Source organism: Anomaloglossus baeobatrachus, chromosome 2 (genome assembly GCF_048569485.1).
Source record: "Anomaloglossus baeobatrachus isolate aAnoBae1 chromosome 2, aAnoBae1.hap1, whole genome shotgun sequence".
Classification (NCBI taxonomy): Eukaryota; Metazoa; Chordata; class Amphibia; order Anura; family Aromobatidae; genus Anomaloglossus; species Anomaloglossus baeobatrachus.
The window spans coordinates 508,527,480-508,552,555 of record NC_134354.1 but is presented as its reverse complement, the minus strand read 5'-3'; positions in this window follow the sequence as shown (position 1 = coordinate 508,552,555).

Here is a 25,076-nt window from a genome sequence, read left to right as displayed (position 1 = left end):
CGGCAAGACTTGTGCAGCAGACCCTTCACCATCTATCACCATAGTTACCCAGTGCCCAGTCAGCGACATGTAACGTCCCTGATCATGCTTACTGGTCCAAGTATCGATGGTGAAATGCACCCGTTCACACACAAAGTTTCTCAAGGAAGTGGTGATGTTGTGTGCGACATGCTGGTGTAGCGCGGGCACACCTTTCTTAGAGAAGTAGTGGCGACTAGGCATCTGGTACTGGGGCACAGCGACAGACATAAGGTCTCTAAAATCCTGTGTGTCCACTAGGCGGAAAGGCAGCATTTCGGTAGCCAAGAGCTTACAGAGGGATAGAGTCAACCTCTTAGCTTTGTCATGGGTCGCAGGAAGTGGCCTTTTATTTGACCATATCTGAGGGACAGAGATCTGGCTGCTGTGTGTAGACGGTGTTGAGTAGGGTGTCCCTGGAAAAATGCAGGTTTGTGAGGAAAGTGCAGGCGGAGACATGATGTTGCCTTCATCCAACGTTGGTGCTATCGATGTCTGAGAGAGCTGTACACACTCACTTGTTTCCCCTTCCAAACCAACTGACGACCTACCAAGCAAACTGCCTGTTGCGGTTACAGTGGTGGAAGTTGTGCGTGGAAAAACAGGTGTGACAGCTGTCCCCACAGTCCTAGAAGATGAAGAGCGCGCGGATGCACTGGAAGGGGCAGGCGGTGGATGGTTCGCTCCGCTAAGCCGCATTGCAGCACGGTGAGCTTCCCACCGGGACATATGATATTTATTCATGTGACGATTCATGGAAGAAGTTGTCAAACTGCTGAGGTTTTGACCTCTACTAATAGAACCATGACAAATTTTACAGATCACATAATTTGGGCTATCTTTTGCTATGTCAAAAAAGGACCAGGCTAGGCAAGGCTTAGAGGGCATGCGACCTGTTGATCCACCCCGACTAGTGCTCAGAGGCAGAGTGGTGGCTGAGGATGCAGTTGTAGACGTGCTACCAGTACTCCGACTCTGTCCAGGAAAGCGCAAGGTATCTTCGTCATCAGTTGCATCCTCCTCCACCACCTCTGTTGATCTCCTCGAGTGCCTGACTGTGGGTTGACAGTAGGTGGGATCTACAACTTCATCATCAATTGTTGTGTTTGCACTCCCCTCCCTCTCAGACCGAGCCTCTTCTTGCCCTGACCGAATATTTAAGTTGTCATCCCAATCGGGTATCTGCGTCTCATCTTCATCAGTATGTTCCTCATTGTCTATAACCACAGGTGTTACAGTTTGTGACAAAGGGTCAACATTATGCTCAGAAACTTGGTCCTCACGGCCTGAATCAGAGTCACAAAGGTTCTGGGCATCACTGCAGACCATTTTCTGTTCTGTACTCACTATAGCTTGGGAGCAGACCTCTGATTCCCAGGCTATAGTGTGACTGAACAGCTCTGCAGACTCAGCCATCTCAGTTCCACCATACTGTGCAGGGCTGATGGAGACTTCAGAGCTGGGAGACAGCAAGTTTGATTGGGATGACAACTCTGAGGACTGGTGTTTTTTGGATGCGGTACTTGAAGTGGCTGAGAGGGCACTTGTTGGACCACTTGATATCCATTCAAGCATTTTCCTTTTTTGGCCATCATCTACCTTTGTTCCTGTTGTTCGTGTACGTAAAAAAGGGAGCACATCGGATTGTCCATGGTAAGTAGTAGACATCGTACTTTTGCTGGTAGATGGTCTATCTTCAGCAGATGATAATGGAGCTTTGCCACCTTCCCCACGGACAAACCCTTTTTTTCCTTTTCCACCACGCCTCTTCCCCTTTCCACCAGCATCTGTCATTTTGCCACTCATGTTGATTGCGACAAGATTGTGCACTGAAAATATGGTAGTAAAAATTGAGAGGTGGTGTAGATTGCAGCGGTGGTCTAGCTTTATTCACAGCAGAATAATAAAGAATAAATATCCCTGACAATGCAACTACGGCCCTTAAACTGGCAGCATAAATTGCTAGTATAATGGATTAGTAAATATCAGTTTGAGTGTGCAATGCAGGCAGACGTGCTGCAAATATCTTTGCACTAGTGGGACTATACAGAAGTCCAATAGCCACGTTTAGGATGCCACTAGGTACAATCAGTGTTTGCTAGTATAATGGCTTAGTTATAATGAGTTTGAGTGTGCAATGCAGGCAGACGTGCTGCAAATATCTTTGCACTAGTGGGACTATACAAAAGTCCAATAGCCACGTTTAGGATGCCACTAGGTACACTCAGTGTTTGCTAGTATAATGGCTTAGTTATAAGGAGTTGGAGTGTGCAATGCAGGCAGACGTGCTGCAAATATCTTTGCACTAGTGGGAATATACAGAAGTCCAATAGCCAGGTTTAGGATGCCAGTAGGTACACTCAGTGTTTGCTAGTATAATGGCTTAGTTATAATGAGTTTGAATGTGCAATGCAGGCAGACGTGCTGCAAATATCTTTGCACTAGTGGGACTATACAGAAGTCCAATAGCCACGTTTAGGATGCCACTTGGTACACTCAGTGTTTGCTAGTATAATGGCTTAGTTATAATGAGTTTGAGTGTGCAATGCAGGCAGACGTGCTGCAAATATCTTTGCACTAGTGGGACTATACAAAAGTCCAATAGCCACGTTTAGGATGCCACTAGGTACACTCAGTGTTTGCTAGTATAATGGCTTAGTTATAATGAGTTTGAGTGTGCAATGCAGGCAGACGTGCTGCAAATGTCTTTGCACTAGTGGGACTATACAAAAGTCCAATAGCCACGTTTTGGATGCCACTAGGTACACTCAGTGTTTGCTAGTATAATGGCTTAGTTATAATGAGTTTGAGTGTGCAATGCAGGCAGACGTGCTGCAAATATCTTTGCACTAGTGGGACTATACAGAAGTCCAATAGCCACGTTTAGGATGCCACTAGGTACACTCAGTGTTTGCTAGTATAATGGCTTAGTTATAATGAGTTTGAGTGTGCAATGCAGGCAGACGTGCTGCAAATATCTTTGCACTAGTGGGACTATACAAAAGTCGAATAGCCACGTTTAGGATGCCACTAGGTACACTCAGTGTTTGCTAGTATAATGGCTTAGTTATAAGGAGTTGGAGTGTGCAATGCAGGCAGAGGTGCTGGAAATATCTTTGCACTAGTGGGACTATACAGAAGTCCAATAGCCACGTTTAGGATGCCACTAGGTACACTCAGTGTTTGGTAGTATAATGGCTTAGTTATAAGGAGTTGGAGTGTGCAATGCAGGCAGAGGTGCTGGAAATATCTTTGCACTAGTGGGACTATACAGAAGTCCAATAGCCACGTTTAGGATGCCACTAGGTACACTCAGTGTTTGCTAGTATAATGGCTTAGTTATAATGAGTTTGAGTGTGCAATGCAGGCAGACGTGCTGCAAATATCTTTGCACTAGTGGGACTATACAAAAGTCCAATAGCCACGTTTAGGATGCCACTAGGTATACTCAGTGTTTGCTAGTATAATAGCTTAGTTATAATGAGTTTGAGTGTGCAATGCAGGCAGACGTGCTGCAAATATCTTTGCACTAGTGGGACTATACAGAAGTCCAATAGCCACGTTTAGGATGCCACTAGGTACACTCAGTGTTTGCTAGTATAATGGCTTAGTTATAATGAGTTTGAGTGTGCAATACAGGCAGACGTGCTGCAAATATCTTTGCACTAGTGGGACTATACAGAAGTCCAATAGCCACGTTTAGGATGCCACTAGGTACACTCAGTGTTTGCTAGTATAATGGCTTAGTTATAATGAGTTTGAGTGTGCAATGCAGGCAGACGTGCTGCAAATATCTTTGCACTAGTGGGACTATACAAAAGTCCAATAGCCACGTTTAGGATGCCACTAGGTACACTCAGTGTTTGCTAGTATAATGGCTTAGTTATAATGAGTTTGAGTGTGCAATGCAGGCAGACGTGCTGCAAATATCTTTGCACTAGTGGGACTATACAGAAGTCCAATAGCCACGTTTAGGATGCCACTAGGTACACTCAGTGTTTCCTAGTATAATGGCTTAATTATAATGAGTTTGAGTGTGCAATGCAGGCAGATGTGCTGCAAATATCTTTGCAATAGTGGGACTATACAGAAGTCCAATAGCCACGTTAAGGATGCCACTAGGTACACTCAGTGTTTGCTAGTATAATGGCTTAGTTATAATGAGTTTGAGTGTGCAATGCAGGCAGACGTGCTGCAAATATCTTTGCACTAGTGGGACTATACAGAAGTCCAATAGCCACGTTTAGGATGCCACTAGGTACACTCAGTGTTTGCTAGTATAATGGCTTAGTTATAATGAGTTTGAGTGTGCAATGCAGGCAGACGTGCTGCAAATATCTTTGCACTAGTGGGAGTATACAGAAGTCCAATAGCCACGTTTAGGATGCACTAGGTACACTCAGTGTTTGCTAGTATAATGGCTTAGTTATAATGAGTTTGAGTGTGCAATGCAGGCAGACATGCTGCAAATATCTTTGCACTAGTGGGACTATACAAAAGTCCAATAGCCACGTTTAGGATGCCACTAGGTACACTCAGTGTTTGCTAGTATAATGGCTTTGTTATAAGGAGTTGGAGTGTGCAATGCAGGCCAACGTGCAGCAAATATCTTTGCACTAGTGGGACAATACAAAAGTCCAATAGCCACGTTTAGGATGCCACTAGGTACACTCAGTGTTTGCTAGTATAATGGCTTAGTTATAATGAGTTTGAGTGTGCAATGCAGGCAGACGTGCTGCAAATATCTTTGCACTAGTGGGACTATACAGAAGTCCAATAGCCACGTTTAGGATGCCACTAGGTACACTCAGTGTTTGCTAGTATAATGGCTTAGTTATAATGAGTTTGAGTGTGCAATGCAGGCAGACGTGCTGCAAATATCTTTGCACTAGTGGGACTATACAAAAGTCGAATAGCCACGTTTAGGATGCCACTAGGTACACTCAGTGTTTGCTAGTATAATGGCTTAGTTATAAGGAGTTGGAGTGTGCAATGCAGGCAGAGGTGCTGGAAATATCTTTGCACTAGTGGGACTATACAGAAGTCCAATAGCCACGTTTAGGATGCCACTAGGTATACTCAGTGTTTGCTAGTATAATGGCTTAGTTATAAGAAGTTGGAGTGTGCAATGCAGGCAGAGGTGCTGGAAATATCTTTGCACTAGTGGGACTATACAGAAGTCCAATAGCCACGTTTAGGATGCCACTAGGTACACTCAGTGTTTGCTAGTATAATGGCTTAGTTATAATGAGTTTGAGTGTGCAATGCAGGCAGACGTGCTGCAAATATCTTTGCACTAGTGGGACTATACAGAAGTCCAATAGCCACGTTTAGGATGCCACTAGGTACACTCAGTGTTTGCTAGTATAATGGCTTAGTTATAATGAGTTTGAGTGTGCAATGCAGGCAGACGTGCTGCAAATATCTTTGCACTAGTGGGACTATACAAAAGTCGAATATCCACGTTTAGGATGCCACTAGGTACACTCATTGTTTGCTAGTATAATGGCTTAGTTATAAGGAGTTGGAGTGTGCAATGCAGGCAGACGTGCTGCAAATATCTTTGCACTAGTGGGACTATACAGAAGTCCAATAGCCACGTTTAGGATGCCACTAGGTACACTCAGTGTTTGCTAGTATAATGGCTTAGTTATAATGAGTTTGAGTGTGCAATGCAGGCAGACGTGCTGCAAATATCTTTGCACTAGTGGGACTATACAAAAGTCCAATAGCCACGATTAGGATACCACTAGGTACACTCAGTGTTTGCTAGTATAATGGCTTAGTTATAATGAGTTTGAGTGTGCAATGCAGGCAGACGTGCTGCAAATATCTTTGCACTAGTGGGACTATACAGAAGTCCAATAGCCACGTTTAGGATGCCACTAGGTACACTCAGTGTTTCCTAGTATAATGGCTTAATTATAATGAGTTTGAGTGTGCAATGCAGGCAGATGTGCTGCAAATATCTTTGCAATAGTGGGACTATACAGAAGTCCAATAGCCACGTTAAGGATGCCACTAGGTACACTCAGTGTTTGCTAGTATAATGGCTTAGTTATAATGAGTTTGAGTGTGCAATGCAGGCAGACGTGCTGCAAATATCTTTGCACTAGTGGGACTATACAGAAGTCCAATAGCCACGTTTAGGATGCCACTAGGTACACTCAGTGTTTGCTAGTATAATGGCTTAGTTATAATGAGTTTGAGTGTGCAATGCAGGCAGACGTGCTGCAAATATCTTTGCACTAGTGGGAGTATACAGAAGTCCAATAGCCACGTTTAGGATGCACTAGGTACACTCAGTGTTTGCTAGTATAATGGCTTAGTTATAATGAGTTTGAGTGTGCAATGCAGGCAGACATGCTGCAAATATCTTTGCACTAGTGGGACTATACAAAAGTCCAATAGCCACGTTTAGGATGCCACTAGGTACACTCAGTGTTTGCTAGTATAATGGCTTTGTTATAAGGAGTTGGAGTGTGCAATGCAGGCCAACGTGCAGCAAATATCTTTGCACTAGTGGGACAATACAAAAGTCCAATAGCCACGTTTAGGATGCCACTAGGTACACTCAGTGTTTGCTAGTATAATGGCTTAGTTATAATGAGTTTGAGTGTGCAATGCAGGCAGACATGCTGCAAATATCTTTGCACTAGTGGGGCTATACAGAAGTCCAATAGCCACGTTTAGGATGCCACTAGGTACACTCAGTGTTTGCTAGTATAATGGCTTAGTTATAATGAGTTTGAGTGTGCAATGCAGGCAGACGTGCTGCAAATATCTTTGCACTAGTGGGACTATACAAAAGTCGAATAGCCACGTTTAGGATGCCACTAGGTACACTCAGTGTTTGCTAGTATAATGGCTTAGTTATAAGGAGTTGGAGTGTGCAATGCAGGCAGAGGTGCTGGAAATATCTTTGCACTAGTGGGACTATACAGAAGTCCAATAGCCACGTTTAGGATGCCACTAGGTACACTCAGTGTTTGCTAGTATAATGGCTTAGTTATAATGAGTTTGAGTGTGCAATGCAGGCAGACGTGCTGCAAATATCTTTGCACTAGTGGGACTATACAAAAGTCCAATAGCCACGTTTAGGATGCCACTAGGTACACTCAGTGTTTGCTAGTATAATGGCTTAGTTATAATGAGTTTGAGTGTGCAATGCAGGCAGACGTGCTGCAAATATCTTTGCACTAGTGGGACTATACAGAAGTCCAATAGCCACGTTTAGGATGCCACTAGGTACACTCAGTGTTTGCTAGTATAATGGCTTAGTTATAATGAGTTTGAGTGTGCAATGCAGGCAGACGTGCTGCAAATATCTTTGCACTAGTGGGACTATACAAAAGTCGAATATCCACGTTTAGGATGCCACTAGGTACACTCAGTGTTTGCTAGTATAATGGCTTAGTTATAAGGAGTTGGAGTGTGCAATGCAGGCAGACGTGCTGCAAATATCTTTGCACTAGTGGGACTATACAGAAGTCCAATAGCCACGTTTAGGATGCCACTAGGTACACTCAGTGTTTGCTAGTATAATGGCTTAGTTATAATGAGTTTGAGTGTGCAATGCAGGCAGACGTGCTGCAAATATCTTTGCACTAGTGGGACTATACAAAAGTCCAATAGCCACGTTTAGGATGCCACTAGGTACACTAAGTGTTTGCTAGTATAATGGCTTAGTTATAATGAGTTTGAGTGTGCAATGCAGGCAGACGTGCTGCAAATATCTTTGCACTAGTGGGACTATACAGAAGTCCAATAGCCACGTTTAGGATGCCACTAGGTACACTCAGTGTTTCCTAGTATAATGGCTTAATTATAATGAGTTTGAGTGTGCAATGCAGGCAGATGTGCTGCAAATATCTTTGCAATAGTGGGACTATACAGAAGTCCAATAGCCACGTTTAGGATGCCACTAGGTACACTCAGTGTTTGCTAGTATAATGGCTTAGTTATAATGAGTTTGAGTGTGCAATGCAGGCAGACGTGCTGCAAATATCTTTGCACTAGTGGGACTATACAGAAGTCCAATAGCCACGTTTAGGATGCCACTAGGTACACTCAGTGTTTGCTAGTATAATGGCTTAGTTATAATGAGTTTGAGTGTGCAATGCAGGCAGACGTGCTGCAAATATCTTTGCACTAGTGGGAGTATACAGAAGTCCAATAGCCACGTTTAGGATGCACTAGGTACACTCAGTGTTTGCTAGTATAATGGCTTAGTTATAATGAGTTTGAGTGTGCAATGCAGGCAGACATGCTGCAAATATCTTTGCACTAGTGGGACTATACAAAAGTCCAATAGCCACGTTTAGGATGCCACTAGGTACACTCAGTGTTTGCTAGTATAATGGCTTTGTTATAAGGAGTTGGAGTGTGCAATGCAGGCCAACGTGCAGCAAATATCTTTGCACTAGTGGGACAATACAAAAGTCCAATAGCCACGTTTAGGATGCCACTAGGTACACTCAGTGTTTGCTAGTATAATGGCTTAGTTATAATGAGTTTGAGTGTGCAATGCAGGCAGACGTGCTGCAAATATCTTTGCACTAGTGGGACTATACAGAAGTCCAATAGCCACGTTTAGGATGCCACTAGGTACACTCAGTGTTTGCTAGTATAATGGCTTAGTTATAATGAGTTTGAGTGTGCAATGCAGGCAGACGTGCTGCAAATATCTTTGCACTAGTGGGACTATACAAAAGTCGAATAGCCACGTTTAGGATGCCACTAGGTACACTCAGTGTTTGCTAGTATAATGGCTTAGTTATAAGGAGTTGGAATGTGCAATGCAGGCAGAGGTGCTGGAAATATCTTTGCACTAGTGGGACTATACAGAAGTCCAATAGCCATGTTTAGGATGCCACTAGGTACACTCAGTGTTTGCTAGTATAATGGCTTAGTTATAAGAAGTTGGAGTGTGCAATGCAGGCAGAGGTGCTGGAAATATCTTTGCACTAGTGGGACTATACAGAAGTCCAATAGCCACGTTTAGGATGCCACTAGGTACACTCAGTGTTTGCTAGTATAATGGCTTAGTTATAATGAGTTTGAGTGTGCAATGCAGGCAGACGTGCTGCAAATATCTTTGCACTAGTGGGACTATACAAAAGTCCAATAGCCACGTTTAGGATGCCACTAGGTACACTCAGTGTTTGCTAGTATAATAGCTTAGTTATAATGAGTTTGAGTGTGCAATGCAGGCAGACGTGCTGCAAATATCTTTGCACTAGTGGGACTATACAGAAGTCCAATAGCCACGTTTAGGATGCCACTAGGTACACTCAGTGTTTGCTAGTATAATGGCTTAGTTATAATGAGTTTGAGTGTGCAATGCAGGCAGACGTGCTGCAAATATCTTTGCACTAGTGGGACTATACAGAAGTCCAATAGCCACGTTTAGGATGCCACTAGGTACACTCAGTGTTTGCTAGTATAATGGCTTAGTTATAATGAGTTTGAGTGTGCAATGCAGGCAGACGTGCTGCAAATATCTTTGCACTAGTGGGACTATACAAAAGTCGAATATCCACGTTTAGGATGCCACTAGGTACACTCAGTGTTTGCTAGTATAATGGCTTAGTTATAAGGAGTTGGAGTGTGCAATGCAGGCAGACGTGCTGCAAATATCTTTGCACTAGTGGGACTATACAGAAGTCCAATAGCCACGTTTAGGATGCCACTAGGTACACTCAGTGTTTGCTAGTATAATGGCTTAGTTATAATGAGTTTGAGTGTGCAATGCAGGCAGACGTGCTGCAAATATCTTTGCACTAGTGGGACTATACAAAAGTCGAATATCCACGTTTAGGATGCCACTAGGTACACTCAGTGTTTGCTAGTATAATGGCTTAGTTATAAGGAGTTGGAGTGTGCAATGCAGGCAGACGTGCTGCAAATATCTTTGCACTAGTGGGACTATACAGAAGTCCAATAGCCACGTTTAGGATGCCACTAGGTACACTCAGTGTTTGCTAGTATAATGGCTTAGTTATAATGAGTTTGAGTGTGCAATGCATGCAGACGTGCTGCAAATATCTTTGCACTAGTGGGACTATACAAAAGTCCAATAGCCACGTTTAGGATGCCACTAGGTACACTCAGTGTTTGCTAGTATAATGGCTTAGTTATAATGAGTTTGAGTGTGCAATGCAGGCAGACGTGCTGCAAATATCTTTGCACTAGTGGGACTATACAGAAGTCCAATAGCCACGTTTAGGATGCCACTAGGTACACTCAGTGTTTGCTAGTATAATGGCTTAGTTATAAGGAGTTGGAGTGTGCAATGCAGGCAGACGTGCTGCAAATATCTTTGCACTAGTGGGACTATACAGAAGTCCAATAGCCACGTTTAGGATGCCACTAGGTACACTCAGTGTTTGCTAGTATAATAGCTTAGTTATAATGAGTTTGAGTGTGCAATGCAGGCAGACGTGCTGCAAATATCTTTGCACTAGTGGGACTATACAGAAGTCCAATAGCCACGTTTAGGATGCCACTAGGTACACTCAGTGTTTGCTAGTATAATGGCTTAGTTATAATGAGTTTGAGTGTGCAATGCAGGCAGACGTGCTGCAAATATCTTTGCACTAGTGGGACTATACAGAAGTCCAATAGCCACGTTTAGGATGCCACTAGGTACACTCAGTGTTTGCTAGTATAATGGCTTAGTTATAATGAGTTTGAGTGTGCAATGCAGGCAGACGTGCTGCAAATATCTTTGCACTAGTGGGACTATACAAAAGTCGAATATCCACGTTTAGGATGCCACTAGGTACACTCAGTGTTTGCTAGTATAATGGCTTAGTTATAAGGAGTTGGAGTGTGCAATGCAGGCAGACGTGCTGCAAATATCTTTGCACTAGTGGGACTATACAGAAGTCCAATAGCCACGTTTAGGATGCCACTAGGTACACTCAGTGTTTGCTAGTATAATGGCTTAGTTATAATGAGTTTGAGTGTGCAATGCATGCAGACGTGCTGCAAATATCTTTGCACTAGTGGGACTATACAAAAGTCCAATAGCCACGTTTAGGATGCCACTAGGTACACTCAGTGTTTGCTAGTATAATGGCTTAGTTATAATGAGTTTGAGTGTGCAATGCAGGCAGACGTGCTGCAAATATCTTTGCACTAGTGGGACTATACAGAAGTCCAATAGCCACGTTTAGGATGCCACTAGGTACACTCAGTGTTTGCTAGTATAATGGCTTAGTTATAAGGAGTTGGAGTGTGCAATGCAGGCAGACGTGCTGCAAATATCTTTGCACTAGTGGGACTATACAGAAGTCCAATAGCCACGTTTAGGATGCCACTAGGTACACTCAGTGTTTGCTAGTATAATAGCTTAGTTATAATGAGTTTGAGTGTGCAATGCAGGCAGACGTGCTGCAAATATCTTTGCACTAGTGGGACTATACAGAAGTCCAATAGCCACGTTTAGGATGCCACTAGGTACACTCAGTGTTTGCTAGTATAATGGCTTAGTTATAATGAGTTTGAGTGTGCAATGCAGGCAGACGTGCTGCAAATATCTTTGCACTAGTGGGACTATACAGAAGTCCAATAGCCACGTTTAGGATGCCACTAGGTACACTCAGTGTTTGCTAGTATAATGGCTTAGTTATAATGAGTTTGAGTGTGCAATGCAGGCAGACGTGCTGCAAATATCTTTGCACTAGTGGGACTATACAAAAGTCGAATATCCACGTTTAGGATGCCACTAGGTACACTCAGTGTTTGCTAGTATAATGGCTTAGTTATAAGGAGTTGGAGTGTGCAATGCAGGCAGACGTGCTGCAAATATCTTTGCACTAGTGGGACTATACAGAAGTCCAATAGCCACGTTTAGGATGCCACTAGGTACACTCAGTGTTTGCTAGTATAATGGCTTAGTTATAATGAGTTTGAGTGTGCAATGCAGGCAGACGTGCTGCAAATATCTTTGCACTAGTGGGACTATACAAAAGTCCAATAGCCACGTTTAGGATGCCACTAGGTACACTCAGTGTTTGCTAGTATAATGGCTTAGTTATAATGAGTTTGAGTGTGCAATGCAGGCAGACGTGCTGCAATTATCTTTGCACTAGTGGGACTATACAGAAGTCCAATAGCCACGTTTAGGATGCCACTAGGTACACTCAGTGTTTCCTAGTATAATGGCTTAATTATAATGAGTTTGAGTGTGCAATGCAGGCAGATGTGCTGCAAATATCTTTGCAATAGTGGGACTATACAGAAGTCCAATAGCCACGTTTAGGATGCCACTAGGTACACTCAGTGTTTGCTAGTATAATGGCTTAGTTATAATGAGTTTGAGTGTGCAATGCAGGCAGACGTGCTGCAAATATCTTTGCACTAGTGGGACTATACAGAAGTCCAATAGCCACGTTTAGGATGCCACTAGGTACACTCAGTGTTTGCTAGTATAATGGCTTAGTTATAATGAGTTTGAGTGTGCAATGCAGGCAGACGTGCTGCAAATATCTTTGCACTAGTGGGAGTATACAGAAGTCCAATAGCCACGTTTAGGATGCACTAGGTACACTCAGTGTTTGCTAGTATAATGGCTTAGTTATAATGAGTTTGAGTGTGCAATGCAGGCAGACATGCTGCAAATATCTTTGCACTAGTGGGACTATACAAAAGTCCAATAGCCACGTTTAGGATGCCACTAGGTACACTCAGTGTTTGCTAGTATAATGGCTTTGTTATAAGGAGTTGGAGTGTGCAATGCAGGCCAACGTGCAGCAAATATCTTTGCACTAGTGGGACAATACAAAAGTCCAATAGCCACGTTTAGGATGCCACTAGGTACACTCAGTGTTTGCTAGTATAATGGCTTAGTTATAATGAGTTTGAGTGTGCAATGCAGGCAGACGTGCTGCAAATATCTTTGCACTAGTGGGACTATACAGAAGTCCAATAGCCACGTTTAGGATGCCACTAGGTACACTCAGTGTTTGCTAGTATAATGGCTTAGTTATAATGAGTTTGAGTGTGCAATGCAGGCAGACGTGCTGCAAATATCTTTGCACTAGTGGGACTATACAAAAGTCGAATAGCCACGTTTAGGATGCCACTAGGTACACTCAGTGTTTGCTAGTATAATGGCTTAGTTATAAGGAGTTGGAGTGTGCAATGCAGGCAGAGGTGCTGGAAATATCTTTGCACTAGTGGGACTATACAGAAGTCCAATAGCCACGTTTAGGATGCCACTAGGTACACTCAGTGTTTGCTAGTATAATGGCTTAGTTATAAGAAGTTGGAGTGTGCAATGCAGGCAGAGGTGCTGGAAATATCTTTGCACTAGTGGGACTATACAGAAGTCCAATAGCCACGTTTAGGATGCCACTAGGTACACTCAGTGTTTGCTAGTATAATAGCTTAGTTATAATGAGTTTGAGTGTGCAATGCAGGCAGACGTGCTGCAAATATCTTTGCACTAGTGGGACTATACAGAAGTCCAATAGCCACGTTTAGGATGCCACTAGGTACACTCAGTGTTTGCTAGTATAATGGCTTAGTTATAATGAGTTTGAGTGTGCAATGCAGGCAGACGTGCTGCAAATATCTTTGCACTAGTGGGACTATACAGAAGTCCAATAGCCACGTTTAGGATGCCACTAGGTACACTCAGTGTTTGCTAGTATAATGGCTTAGTTATAATGAGTTTGAGTGTGCAATGCAGGCAGACGTGCTGCAAATATCTTTGCACTAGTGGGACTATACAAAAGTCGAATATCCACGTTTAGGATGCCACTAGGTACACTCAGTGTTTACTAGTATAATGGCTTAGTTATAAGGAGTTGGAGTGTGCAATGCAGGCAGACGTGCTGCAAATATCTTTGCACTAGTGGGACTATACAGAAGTCCAATAGCCACGTTTAGGATGCCACTAGGTACACTCAGTGTTTGCTAGTATAATGGCTTAGTTATAATGAGTTTGAGTGTGCAATGCAGGCAGACGTGCTGCAAATATCTTTGCACTAGTGGGACTATACAAAAGTCCAATAGCCACGTTTAGGATGCCACTAGGTACACTCAGTGTTTGCTAGTATAATGGCTTAGTTATAATGAGTTTGAGTGTGCAATGCAGGCAGACGTGCTGCAAATATCTTTGCACTAGTGGGACTATACAGAAGTCCAATAGCCACGTTTAGGATGCCACTAGGTACACTCAGTGTTTCCTAGTATAATGTCTTAATTATAATGAGTTTGAGTGTGCAATGCAGGCAGATGTGCTGCAAATATCTTTGCAATAGTGGGACTATACAGAAGTCCAATAGCCACGTTTAGGATGCCACTAGGTACACTCAGTGTTTGCTAGTATAATGGCTTAGTTATAATGAGTTTGAGTGTGCAATGCAGGCAGACGTGCTGCAAATATATTTGCACTAGTGGGACTATACAGAAGTCCAATAGCCACGTTTAGGATGCCACTAGGTACACTCAGTGTTTGCTAGTATAATGGCTTAGTTATAATGAGTTTGAGTGTGCAATGCAGGCAGACGTGCTGCAAATATCTTTGCACTAGTGGGAGTATACAGAAGTCCAATAGCCACGTTTAGGATGCACTAGGTACACTCAGTGTTTGCTAGTATAATGGCTTAGTTATAATGAGTTTGAGTGTGCAATGCAGGCAGACATGCTGCAAATATCTTTGCACTAGTGGGACTATACAAAAGTCCAATAGCCACGTTTAGGATGCCACTAGGTACACTCAGTGTTTGCTAGTATAATGGCTTTGTTATAAGTAGTTGGAGTGTGCAATGCAGGCCAACGTGCAGCAAATATCTTTGCACTAGTGGGACAATACAAAAGTCCAATAGCCACGTTTAGGATGCCACTAGGTACACTCAGTGTTTGCTAGTATAATGGCTTAGTTATAATGAGTTTGAGTGTGCAATGCAGGCAGACGTGCTGCAAATATCTTTGCACTAGTGGGACTATACAGAAGTCCAATAGCCACGTTTAGGATGCCACTAGGTACACTCAGTGTTTGCTAGTATAATAGCTTAGTTATAATGAGTTTGAGTGTGCAATGCAGGCAGACGTGCTGCAAATATCTTTGCACTAGTGGGACTATACAGAAGTCCAATAGCCACGTTTAGGATGCCACTAGGTACACTCAGTGTTTGCTAGTATAATGGCTTAGTTATAATGAGTTTGAGTGTGCAATGCAGGCAGACGTGCTGCAAATATCTTTGCACTAGTGGGACTGTACAAAAGTCGAATATCCACGTTTAGGATGCCACTAGGTACACTCAGTGTTTGCTAGTATAATGGCTTAGTTATAAGGAGTTGGAGTGTGCAATGCAGGCAGACGTGCTGCAAATATCTTTGCACTAGTGGGACTATACAGAAGTCCAATAGCCACGTTTAGGATGCCACTAGGTACACTCAGTGTTTCCTAGTATAATGGCTTAATTATAATGAGTTTGAGTGTGCAATGCAGGCAGATGTGCTGCAAATATCTTTGCAATAGTGGGACTATACAGAAGTCCAATAGCCACGTTTAGGATGCCACTAGGTACACTCAGTGTTTGCTAGTATAATGGCTTAGTTATAATGAGTTTGAGTGTGCAATGCAGGCAGACGTGCTGCAAATATCTTTGCACTAGTGGGACTATACAGAAGTCCAATAGCCACGTTTAGGATGCCACTAGGTACACTCAGTGTTTGCTAGTATAATGGCTTAGTTATAATGAGTTTGAGTGTGCAATGCAGGCAGACGTGCTGCAAATATCTTTGCACTAGTGGGACTATACAAAAGTCGAATAGCCACGTTTAGGATGCCACTAGGTACACTCAGTGTTTGCTAGTATAATGGCTTAGTTATAAGGAGTTGGAGTGTGCAATGCAGGCAGAGGTGCTGGAAATATCTTTGCACTAGTGGGACTATACAGAAGTCCAATAGCCACGTTTAGGATGCCACTAGGTACACTCAGTGTTTGCTAGTATAATGGCTTAGTTATAAGAAGTTGGAGTGTGCAATGCAGGCAGAGGTGCTGGAAATATCTTTGCACTAGTGGGACTATACAGAAGTCCAATAGCCACGTTTAGGATGCCACTAGGTACACTCAGTGTTTGCTAGTATAATGGCTTAGTTATAATGAGTTTGAGTGTGCAATGCAGGCAGACGTGCTGCAAATATCTTTGCACTAGTGGGACTATACAAAAGTCCAATAGCCACGTTTAGGATGCCACTAGGTACACTCAGTGTTTGCTAGTATAATAGCTTAGTTATAATGAGTTTGAGTGTGCAATGCAGGCAGACGTGCTGCAAATATCTTTGCACTAGTGGGACTATACAGAAGTCCAATAGCCACGTTTAGGATGCCACTAGGTACACTCAGTGTTTGCTAGTATAATGGCTTAGTTATAATGAGTTTGAGTGTGCAATGCAGGCAGACGTGCTGCAAATATCTTTGCACTAGTGGGAGTATACAGAAGTCCAATAGCCACGTTTAGGATGCACTAGGTACACTCAGTGTTTGCTAGTATAATGGCTTAGTTATAATGAGTTTGAGTGTGCAATGCAGGCAGACATGCTGCAAATATCTTTGCACTAGTGGGACTATACAAAAGTCCAATAGCCACGTTTAGGATGCCACTAGGTACACTCAGTGTTTGCTAGTATAATGGCTTTGTTATAAGGAGTTGGAGTGTGCAATGCAGGCCAACGTGCAGCAAATATCTTTGCACTAGTGGGACAATACAAAAGTCCAATAGCCACGTTTAGGATGCCACTAGGTACACTCAGTGTTTGCTAGTATAATGGCTTAGTTATAATGAGTTTGAGTGTGCAATGCAGGCAGACGTGCTGCAAATATCTTTGCACTAGTGGGACTATACAGAAGTCCAATAGCCACGTTTAGGATGCCACTAGGTACACTCAGTGTTTGCTAGTATAATGGCTTAGTTATAATGAGTTTGAGTGTGCAATGCAGGCAGACGTGCTGCAAATATCTTTGCACTAGTGGGACTATACAAAAGTCGAATAGCCACGTTTAGGATGCCACTAGGTACACTCAGTGTTTGCTAGTATAATGGCTTAGTTATAAGGAGTTGGAGTGTGCAATGCAGGCAGAGGTGCTGGAAATATCTTTGCACTAGTGGGACTATACAGAAGTCCAATAGCCACGTTTAGGATGCCACTAGGTACACTCAGTGTTTGCTAGTATAATGGCTTAGTTATAAGAAGTTGGAGTGTGCAATGCAGGCAGAGGTGCTGGAAATATCTTTGCACTAGTGGGACTATACAGAAGTCCAATAGCCACGTTTAGGATGCCACTAGGTACACTCAGTGTTTGCTAGTATAATAGCTTAGTTATAATGAGTTTGAGTGTGCAATGCAGGCAGACGTGCTGCAAATATCTTTGCACTAGTGGGACTATACAGAAGTCCAATAGCCACGTTTAGGATGCCACTAGGTACACTCAGTGTTTGCTAGTATAATGGCTTAGTTATAATGAGTTTGAGTGTGCAATGCAGGCAGACGTGCTGCAAATATCTTTGCACTAGTGGGACTGTACAAAAGTCGAATATCCACGTTTAGGATGCCACTAGGTACACTCAGTGTTTGCTAGTATAATGGCTTAGTTATAAGGAGTTGGAGTGTGCAATGCAGGCAGACGTGCTGCAAATATCTTTGCACTAGTGGGACTATACAGAAGTCCAATAGCCACGTTTAGGATGCCACTAGGTACACTCAGTGTTTCCTAGTATAATGGCTTAATTATAATGAGTTTGAGTGTGCAATGCAGGCAGATGTGCTGCAAATATCTTTGCAATAGTGGGACTATACAGAAGTCCAATAGCCACGTTTAGGATGCCACTAGGTACACTCAGTGTTTGCTAGTATAATGGCTTAGTTATAATGAGTTTGAGTGTGCAATGCAGGCAGACGTGCTGCAAATATCTTTGCACTAGTGGGACTATACAGAAGTCCAATAGCCACGTTTAGGATGCCACTAGGTACACTCAGTGTTTGCTAGTATAATGGCTTAGTTATAATGAGTTTGAGTGTGCAATGCAGGCAGACGTGCTGCAAATATCTTTGCACTAGTGGGACTATACAAAAGTCGAATAGCCACGTTTAGGATGCCACTAGGTACACTCAGTGTTTGCTAGTATAATGGCTTAGTTATAAGAAGTTGGAGTGTGCAATGCAGGCAGAGGTGCTGGAAATATCTTTGCACTAGTGGGACTATACAGAAGTCCAATAGCCACGTTTAGGATGCCACTAGGTACACTCAGTGTTTGCTAGTATAATGGCTTAGTTATAATGAGTTTGAGTGTGCAATGCAGGCAGACGTGCTGCAAATATCTTTGCACTAGTGGGACTATACAAAAGTCCAATAGCCACGTTTAGGATGCCACTAGGTACACTCAGTGTTTGCTAGTATAATAGCTTAGTTATAATGAGTTTGAGTGTGCAATGCAGGCAGACGTGCTGCAAATATCTTTGCACTAGTGGGACTATACAGAAGTCCAATAGCCACGTTTAGGATGCCACTAGGTACACTCAGTGTTTGCTAGTATAATGGCTTAGTTATAATGAGTTTGAGTGTGCAATGCAGGCAGACGTGCTGCAAATATCTTTGCACTAGTGGGACTATACAAAAGTCGAATATCCACGTTTAGGATGCCACTAGGTACACTCAGTGTTTGCTAGTATAATGGCTTAGTTATAAGGAGTTGGAGTGTGCAATGCAGGCAGACGTGCTGCAAATATCTTTGCACTAGTGGGACTATACAGAAGTCCAATAGCCACGTTTAGGATGCCACTAGGTACACTCAGTGTTTGCTAGTATAATGGCTTAGTTATAATGAGTTTGAGTGTGCAATGCAGGCAGACGTGCTGCAAATATCTTTGCATTAGTGGGACTATACAAAAGTCCAATAGCCACGTTTAGGATGCCACTAGGTACACTCAGTGTTTGCTAGTATAATGGCTTAGTTATAATGAGTTTGAGTGTGCAATGCAGGCAGACGTGCTGCAAATATCTTTGCACTAGTGGGACTATACAGAAGTCCAATAGCCACGTTTAGGATGCCACTAGGTACACTCAGTGTTTCCTAGTATAATGGCTTAATTATAATGAGTTTGAGTGTGCAATGCAGGCAGATGTGCTGCAAATATCTTTGCAATAGTGGGACTATACAGAAGTCCAATAGCCACGTTTAGGATGCCACTAGGTACACTCAGTGTTTGCTAGTATAATGGCTTAGTTATAATGAGTTTGAGTGTGCAATGCAGGCAGACGTGCTGCAAATATCTTTGCACTAGTGGGACTATACAGAAGTCCAATAGCCACGTTTAGGATGCCACTAGGTACACTCAGTGTTTGCTAGTATAATGGCTTAGTTATAATGAGTTTGAGTGTGCAATGCAGGCAGACGTGCTGCAAATATCTTTGCACTAGTGGGAGTATACAGAAGTCCAATAGCCACGTTTAGGATGCACTAGGTACACTCAGTGTTTGCTAGTATAATGGCTTAGTTATAATGAGTTTGAGTGTGCAATGCAGGCAGACATGCTGCAAATATCTTTGCACTAGTGGGACTATACAAAAGTCCAATAGCCACGTTTAGGATGCCACTAGGTACACTCAGTGTTTGCTAGTATAATGGCTTTGTTATAAGGAGTTGGAGTGTGCAATGCAGGCCAACGTGCAGCAAATATCTTTGCACTAGTGGGACAATACAAAAGTCCAATAGCCACGTTTAGGATGCCACTAGGTACACTCAGTGTTTGCTAGTATAATGGCTTAGTTATAATGAGTTTGAGTGTGCAATGCAGGCAGACGTGCTGCAAATATCTTTGCACTAGTGGGACTATACAGAAGTCCAATAGCCACGTTTAGGATGCCACTAGGTACACTCAGTGTTTGCTAGTATAATGGCTTAGTTATAATGAGTTTGAGTGTGCAATGCAGGTAGACGTGCTGCAAATATCTTTGCACTAGTGGGACTATACAAAAGTCCAATAGCCACGTTTAGGATGCCACTAGGTACACTCAGTGTTTGCTAGTATACTGGCTTAGTTATAAGGAGTTGGAGTGTGCAATGCAGGCAGAGGTGCTGGAAATATCTTTGCACTAGTGGGACTATACAGAAGGCCAATAGCCACGTTTAGGATGCCACTAGGTACACTCAGTGTTTGCTAGTATAATGGCTTAGTTATAATGAGTTTGAGTGTGCAATGCAGGCAGACGTGCTGCAAATATCTTTGCACTAGTGGGACTATACAAAAGTCCAATAGCCACGTTTAGGATGCCACTAGGTACACTCAGTGTTTGCTAGTATAATAGCTTAGTTATAATGAGTTTGAGTGTGCAATGCAGGCAGACGTGCTGCAAATATCTTTGCACTAGTGGGACTATACAGAAGTCCAATAGCCACGTTTAGGATGCCACTAGGTACACTCAGTGTTTGCTAGTATAATGGCTTAGTTATAATGAGTTTGAGTGTGCAATGCAGGCAGACGTGCTGCAAATATCTTTGCACTAGTGGGACTATACAGAAGTCCAATAGCCACGTTTAGGATGCCACTAGGTACACTCAGTGTTTGCTAGTATAATGGCTTAGTTATAATGAGTTTGAGTGTGCAATGCAGGCAGACGTGCTGCAAATATCTTTGCACTAGTGGGACTATACAAAAGTCGAATATCCACGTTTAGGATGCCACTAGGTACACTCAGTGTTTGCTAGTATAATGGCTTAGTTATAAGGAGTTGGAGTGTGCAATGCAGGCAGACGTGCTGCAAATATCTTTGCACTAGTGGGACTATACAGAAGTCCAATAGCCACGTTTAGGATGCCACTAGGTACACTCAGTGTTTGCTAGTATAATGGCTTAGTTATAATGAGTTTGAGTGTGCAATGCAGGCAGACGTGCTGCAAATATCTTTGCACTAGTGGGACTATACAAAAGTCCAATAGCCACGTTTAGGATGCCACTAGGTACACTCAGTGTTTGCTAGTATAATGGCTTAGTTATAATGAGTTTGAGTGTGCAATGCAGGCAGACGTGCTGCAAATATCTTTGCACTAGTGGGACTATACAGAAGTCCAATAGCCACGTTTAGGATGCCACTAGGTACACTCAGTGTTTGCTAGTATAATGGCTTAATTATAATGAGTTTGAGTGTGCAATGCAGGCAGATGTGCTGCAAATACCTTTGCAATAGTGGGACTATACAGAAGTCCAATAGCCATGTTTAGGATGCCACTAGGTACACTCAGTGTTTGCTAGTATAATGGCTTAGTTATAATGAGTTTGAGTGTGCAATGCAGGCAGACGTGCTGCAAATATCTTTGCACTAGTGGGACTATACAGAAGTCCAATAGCCACGTTTAGGATGCCACTAGGTACACTCAGTGTTTGCTAGTATAATGGCTTAGTTATAATGAGTTTGAGTGTGCAATGCAGGCAGACGTGCTGCAAATATCTTTGCACTAGTGGGACTATACAGAAGTCCAATAGCCACGTTTAGGATGCCACTAGGTACACTCAGTGTTTGCTAGTATAATGGCTTAGTTATAATGAGTTTGAGTGTGCAATGCAGGTAGACGTGCTGCAAATATCTTTGCACTAGTGGGACTATACAAAAGTCCAATAGCCACGTTTAGGATGCCACTAGGTACACTCAGTGTTTGCTAGTATAATGGCTTAGTTATAAGGAGTTGGAGTGTGCAATGCAGGCAGAGGTGCTGGAAATATCTTTGCACTAGTGGGACTATACAGAAGGCCAATAGCCACGTTTAGGATGCCACTAGGTACACTCAGTGTTTGCTAGTATAATGGCTTAGTTATAATGAGTTTGAGTGTGCAATGCAGGCAGACGTGCTGCAAATATCTTTGCACTAGTGGGACTATACAAAAGTTCAATAGCCACGTTTAGGATGCCACTAGGTACACTCAGTGTTTGCTAGTATAATAGCTTAGTTATAATGAGTTTGAGTGTGCAATGCAGGCAGACGTGCTGCAAATATCTTTGCACTAGTGGGACTATACAGAAGTTCAATAGCCACATTTAGGATGCCACTAGGTACACTCAGTGTTTGCTAGTATAATGGCTTAGTTATAATGAGTTTGAGTGTGCAATGCAGGCAGACGTGCTGCAAATATCTTTGCACTAGTGGGACTATACAGAAGTCCAATAGCCACGTTTAGGATGCCACTAGGTACACTCAGTGTTTGCTAGTATAATGGCTTAGTTATAATGAGTTTGAGTGTGCAATGCAGGCAGACGTGCTGCAAATATCTTTGCACTAGTGGGACTATACAAAAGTCGAATATCCACGTTTAGGATGCCACTAGGTACACTCAGTGTTTGCTAGTATAATGGCTTAGTTATAAGGAGTTGGAGTGTGCAATGCAGGCAGACGTGCTGCAAATATCTTTGCACTAGTGGGACTATACAGAAGTCCAATAGCCACGTTTAGGATGCCACTAGGTACACTCAGTGTTTGCTAGTATAATGGCTTAATTATAATGAGTTTGAGTGTGCAATGCAGGCAGATGTGCTGCAAATATCTTTGCAATAGTGGGACTATACAGAAGTCCAATAGCCATGTTTAGGATGCCACTAGGTACACTCAGTGTTTGCTAGTATAATGGCTTAGTTATAATGAGTTTGAGTGTGCAATGCAGGCAGACGTGCTGCAAATATCTTTGCACTAGTGGGACTATACAGAAGTCCAATAGCCACGTTTAGGATGCCACTAGGTACACTCAGTGTTTGCTAGTATAATGGCTTAGTTATAATGAGTTTGAGTGTGCAATGCAGGCAGACGTGCTGCAAATATCTTTGCACTAGTGGGACTATACAGAAGTCCAATAGCCACGTTTAGGATGCCACTAGGTACACTCAGTGTTTGCTAGTATAATGGCTTAGTTATAATGAGTTTGAGTGTGCAATGCAGGTAGACGTGCTGCAAATATCTTTGCACTAGTGGGACTATACAAAAGTCCAATAGCCACGTTTAGGATGCCACTAGGTACACTCAGTGTTTGCTAGTATAATGGCTTAGTTATAAGGAGTTGGAGTGTGCAATGCAGGCAGAGGTGCTGGAAATATCTTTGCACTAGTGGGACTATACAGAAGGCCAATAGCCACGTTTAGGATGCCACTAGGTACACTCAGTGTTTGCTAGTATAATGGCTTAGTTATAATGAGTTTGAGTGTGCAATGCAGGCAGACGTGCTGCAAATATCTTTGCACTAGTGGGACTATACAAAAGTTCAATAGCCACGTTTAGGATGCCACTAGGTACACTCAGTGTTTGCTAGTATAATAGCTTAGTTATAATGAGTTTGAGTGTGCAATGCAGGCAGACGTGCTGCAAATATCTTTGCACTAGTGGGACTATACAGAAGTTCAATAGCCACATTTAGGATGCCACTAGGTACACTCAGTGTTTGCTAGTATAATGGCTTAGTTATAATGAGTTTGAGTGTGCAATGCAGGCAGACGTGCTGCAAATATCTTTGCACTAGTGGGACTATACAGAAGTCCAATAGCCACGTTTAGGATGCCACTAGGTACACTCAGTGTTTGCTAGTATAATGGCTTAGTTATAATGAGTTTGAGTGTGCAATGCAGGCAGACGTGCTGCAAATATCTTTGCACTAGTGGGACTATACAAAAGTCGAATATCCACGTTTAGGATGCCACTAGGTACACTCAGTGTTTGCTAGTATAATGGCTTAGTTATAAGGAGTTGGAGTGTGCAATGCAGGCAGACGTGCTGCAAATATCTTTGCACTAGTGGGACTATACAGAAGTCCAATAGCCACGTTTAGGATGCCACTAGGTACACTCAGTGTTTGCTAGTATAATGGCTTAGTTATAATGAGTTTGAGTGTGCAATGCAGGCAGACATGCTGCAAATATCTTTGCACTAGTGGGACTATACAAAAGTCCAATAGCCACGTTTAGGATGCCACTAGGTACACTCAGTGTTTGCTAGTATAATGGCTTTGTTATAAGGAGTTGGAGTGTGCAATGCAGGCAGACGTGCTGCAAATATCTTTGCACTAGTGGGACTATACAGAAGTCCAATAGCCACGTTTAGGATGCCACTAGGTACACTCAGTGTTTGCTAGTATAATGGCTTAGTTATAATGAGTTTGAGTGTGCAATGCAGGCAGATGTGCTGCAAATATCTTTGCAATAGTGGGACTATACAGAAGTCCAATAGCCACGTTTAGGATGCCACTAGGTACACGCAGTGTTTGCTAGTATAATGGCTTAGTTATAATGAGTTTGAGTGTGCAATGCAGGCAGACGTGCTGCAAATATCTTTGCACTAGTGGGACTATACAAAAGTCCAATAGCCACGTTTAGGATGCCACTAGGTACACTCAGTGTTTGCTAGTATAATGGCTTAGTTATAATGAGTTTGAGTGTGCAATGCAGGCAGACGTGCTGCAAATATTTTTGCACTAGTGGGACTATACAGAAGTCCAATAGCCACGTTTAGGATGCCACTAGGTACAATCAGTGTTTGCTAGTATAATAGCTTAGTTATAATGAGTTTGAGTGTGCAATGCAGGCAGACGTGCTGCAAATATCTTTGCACTAGTGGGACTTTACAAAAGTCCAATAGCCACGTTTAGGATGCCACTAGGTACACTCAGTGTTTGCTAGTATAATGGCTTAGTTATAATGAGTTTGAGCGTGCAATGCAGGCAGACGTGCTGCAAATATCTTTGCACTAGTGGGACTGTACAAAAGTCCAATAGCCACGTTTAGGATGCCACTAGGTACACTGACTGTTTGCTAGTATAATGGCTTAGTTATAATGAGATTGAGTGTGCAATGCAGGCAGACGTGCTGCAAATATCTTTGCACTAGTGGGACTATACAAAAGTCCAATAGCCACGTTTAGGATGCCACTAGGAACACTGAGTGTTTGCTAGTGTAATGGCTTAGTTATAATGAGTTTGAGTGTGCAATGCAGGCTGACGTGCTGCAAATATCTTTGCACTAGTGGGACTAAACAAAAGTCCAATAGCCACGTTTAGGATGCCACTA